Source organism: Dromiciops gliroides, chromosome 4 (assembly GCF_019393635.1).
Source record: "Dromiciops gliroides isolate mDroGli1 chromosome 4, mDroGli1.pri, whole genome shotgun sequence".
NCBI classification, from domain to species: Eukaryota; Metazoa; Chordata; class Mammalia; order Microbiotheria; family Microbiotheriidae; genus Dromiciops; species Dromiciops gliroides.
In genome coordinates, this window is record NC_057864.1 from 425,619,363 (window position 1) to 425,623,563 (window position 4,201).

The 4,201-nt window shown below is 42.6% G+C and overlaps 1 pseudogene; it reads left to right on the forward strand.

The window, feature by feature from the left end:
• The first annotated feature begins 946 nt into the window (after nucleotides 1-946).
• Nucleotides 947-1,559, forward strand: LOC122726433 (annotated as a pseudogene).
• The last annotated feature ends 2,642 nt before the right edge of the window (nucleotides 1,560-4,201 follow it).

The following is a 4,201-nucleotide window of genomic DNA, read 5'->3' on the forward strand; positions in this document are numbered from 1 at the left end:
CTGCAATTTTCATCCATTGCAAGGAGTTCTACCTTCACAGAACTGGGTGGAACGAATATAATTCCTCTTAGACATGCCCAACTGAAATACTTGAAGACAACTATCATACTCCCCATGAGTCTTCTCTACTCCAGGCTAAACAGACCCAGTTAATCCAGTTGCTCCTTATATGACATAGAATTAGGGTTCTTCACTATTTGGATTATCCTTTTCTGAATGTCTTCAGTTTATCAACATTCTTTGTCTTCTCAGAACCAAACCCAATGTTCTAGGTGTGGTCTGACCAGAGCAAAGTACAGCATGACTATTAACTAAGTCTCACCACACAGCCCAAGATCACATTGGTGTTTTTCTGACTGACCTTTCCTATTGTTGATTCACAGTAACCTTTCAATCTACTAACCCGTCCTCCTCTTTTTCACTCAAACTTGTCTTTTTTCTAACTGTTTCTCCACCATCTCATGAAGTTAATTAAAAAATTCAAATGTAAGACCTTATATTTATCCCTCTTTAATTTCCCCTTCTTAGATTCTGCCCAATATTTTATTTAGCCAAGATCTTTTTGAACACCATCATCCAATGTGTTAGCTATCCTTCCTAGTTTTGTGTGAGTTATGTAATTAATAAAGATGTCACCTTTGTGTAAATAATTGACAAAAATATTAAACAGCCAAGGACCAAGCATAGATTCCTGGGGGCAACTTGTTAGAACTCTCCTTCCCAGTTGCAATGGAACAATTTATTAAGTATAGCTTTTCAGTAAGATCTACCTCCATCTAATTGCATTATTTTCTAGTCATATCTTCATATTTTCCACAATAATGACCTGAGATACTTAATAAGACTGCTTGCTACAATCTAAGTATATTTATAGCATCCCATAATATTTCCATTTAACAATCCAGTCAAAAAAAGGAAATATAGCTTTTCCCGGGCAGCATCAGCCATGGCGGATGGGCAGGTCCTGGTGATCGAGGGGTGGGGCCATCTCCTGGGCTGCTTGGCGGCCATCATGGCCAAACAAGTCCTCCTGGGGCAGAAGGTGGTCGTGGTTCGCTGCGAAGGCATCTCGGTAAACTTCTACCTGAACAAGCTGAAATACCTGGCCTTTCTCCAAAAGCGAATGAACACAAACCCTTCAAGAGGTCCTTGATCACTTCAGAGCCCCCAGCCACATGTTCTGGAGGACTGTTAGAAGGATGCTTCCCCACAAGACCAAGCGTGGTCAGGCTGCCTTGGAACGCCTTAAGGTGTTCGATGGCATCCCCCCCCCCCCTGCCCTATGACAAGCAGAAACGCATGGTTGTCCCAGCTGCTCTCAAAGTGGTCAGACTGAAGCCAACTAGAAGTTTGCTTATCTGGGGCGCCTGGCCCATGAGGTTGGCTGGAAGTATCAGGCAGTGATTGCTACTTTGGAAGAGAAGAGGAAGGAGAAAGCTAAGATCCATTATAGAAAGAAAAAGAAGCTCAGGAAACTATGCAAGCAAGCTGAGAAGAATGTGGAAGGCGAAATACACAAATACACAAAAATGCTGAAGAAACACGGCCTGCTGGTGTGAGTCCAATAAAGTCTATCCTCTATGGCAACTGGGGAAAAAAGAAAATATGGTTTTGCATGACCTATCCTTGCTGAAGCTTTGCCTGCTATTTGTGAGCATTTTTTTTTCATTTTTCTAGATGTTTACTGACGTCTCTTTGATAATATGATCTAGTATTTCCCCAGGAATCAAAGTCAGGACCATTGGATTATAGTTTGTTGACTATTGTGGCCCCTTTTTTGAAAATCAGGACAACATTTGGCCTTCCCTAGTCCTGTAATAGGAAAGCCATTGGAATTTTTCAAGTAAGGGTTGTTGTTTTTTGTCCTTCATTCTCTAAGAGGACCATGACATCGGGGTGGTGTTATGACATGCAATGAATTGGATTTAATTGAAGGAGGGCTGTCCAAAGTCACCAACATTACTTTCTCCTCCAGTCATCTGGGTCCAGTGGCAAAATATATATCAGGATGACTGGAGATGACCCCAGATGTTTTTTTTAAAGGCAATTGGGTTTAAGTGACTTGCCCAGGGTCACACAACCGGTAAGTGTCTGAGGTCAGATTTGAACTCAGGTCCTCACAACTCCAGGACCTATTCTCTATCTGCTATGCCACCTAGTTGCCCCTATTGAGGAAGGGACATAATTTCTGGATAATTAGTCATTTGATGAATAATGATAGCATTTTAATAAAAGGTCAGTGACACTCTTGAAAGCCAAAGACCATCATAGAGGTTGGCTCATGGTTTATATTCCCTTGGAAGAGGGGTATTCCTGAAGGTGGCAATCAACTCTGATTGGTTGACAATTATTGAGAGAATGAATATTATAATGAGGTGCTGAGAGTGATGTGTTCTTGGACAGAGACACTATCCCTATACTCAGACCACCCCCAGCCTTTGGCAATCTAGACAAAGAATTTATTCCTACCCAAACCTGAGTAGAGCACAATGGCTCCCCTACCTCAGTGGGGTCTGAAGAAGATTGTTAAGAAAATTAATTCAGGGGTGGCTAGGTGGTGCAGTGGATAAAGCACTGGCCCTGGAGTCAGGAGTACCTGAGTTCAAATCCAGCCTCAGACACTTAACACTTACTAGCTGTGTGACCTTGGGCAAGTCACTTAACCCCAATTGCCTCACAAAAAAAATTAATTCAATTCCTTATCAGTGATGTCTTCCAGAGACTGATGACTTTAGAAAAAGGGAAGAACTCTGAATCTCCCCAAATCATTGGTTATTAATAATCATTTCTCTCACCTGAGTTTTAGAATTTTGGCAGGTGTGTGGAAGATGGATTGGAGGTGGAGAAGGTTTGAGGCAGGGAGGCCAATTAGTAGGCTAGTCTAGTTCAAAGCTGAATAGGAGGGGGCAGCACTGGTCCTGGATTCAGGAGGATCTGAGTTCAAATGTGACCACAAACACTTGACACTTACTAGCTGTGTGACCCTGGGAAAGTCATTTAATCCTTGTGGCCTGGCAAAAAAAAAAAAAAAAGGTGACTAGGGCCTGAATGAGGGTGGTGGCTACACTGGTGGAGAAAAGAGAAAAGATGCAAGAGAATCAACAAGACTTGGGAATTAAATATCTATGTGATGGGGGCAAAGAAAAATTCTTCAGAATTGCAGATGACTCTGAGGTTGTGAATTTGAGTGATTAGAAAGATAGCTGTGTCTTTCAACAACAATAGCTTAGAAGGAGAGATGGATTTGGTGGTGGTGGGGAAATGATGAGTTTTGAACATGTTGAATTTGAGATGCTTGCCAGACACTGGAAATGTCACCTGGGCAGTCTGTGTCCTGAGACCGGAGTTCAGGAGAGAGGCTAGGTCTGGATATAGAATTGTGAGAGTCATCTGTGTGAAGATGATCATTAAACCCAGAGGAGCTGATGATATTTCAAAAGAGAAGAAAAGACGGTCAAAGATAGAGACTAGAGGTCCAACCCTCGTGTGTGGGATGGGGGAAGAGGTTCAGTGGATGTCTGAATAATTATAGTCCTCCACTATTATATCATGCCTTTCTCCGTGTAAGGTTTGAGCTTTGTTTCCCCAGCTCCTCTTCTATTTTCTCTTTCCATCCAGATGGTATGTGATATATTTTAGATCAAATGTAGAGTCCTCTGTTAGATGTTTAAGATCCTTCACAGCCCAATGTCTTCCTACCCTTCCAGTCTTCTTAATCTTTACTCAACACCGTAATGCTGTTCCTCACACATGACACTCAATTCCCTGATTCCATGAATTTGTCCCGGCTGTTCCTCATGCCTGGGAAGCTCTCCTTCCTTACCTTCAACTCCCAGCCACTGTGATAAAATAATGGGATTTGGCAGACGCCCAGGAGCCCCCACCTGAAGTTTGATTTGGAATGGATTGAATTGGGTGAGACTAAGAGACTGAGTACCTACTTGTGATGATTAAATCTACCTGGCCGTCCCTGAGTAGGGTGTTGTTCTCAGAAGTAGAACCTAGTTAAAGTAGATTAAATTGAGATGACATGTGGGCAACCCTGATGAGAGTGTGTTCTCAGAGGCTATGGACTGCAACATCAATAGGAGACCGCTCTCAGCCAATCAACTTGAAGAGCCTCCCATTTCTGGGAGGAGGACAGGAAGTAGGAAGCTGAGGCTGGCTTCTCCTCTCCTCCATCTTTTTTTTTTTTTTGGTT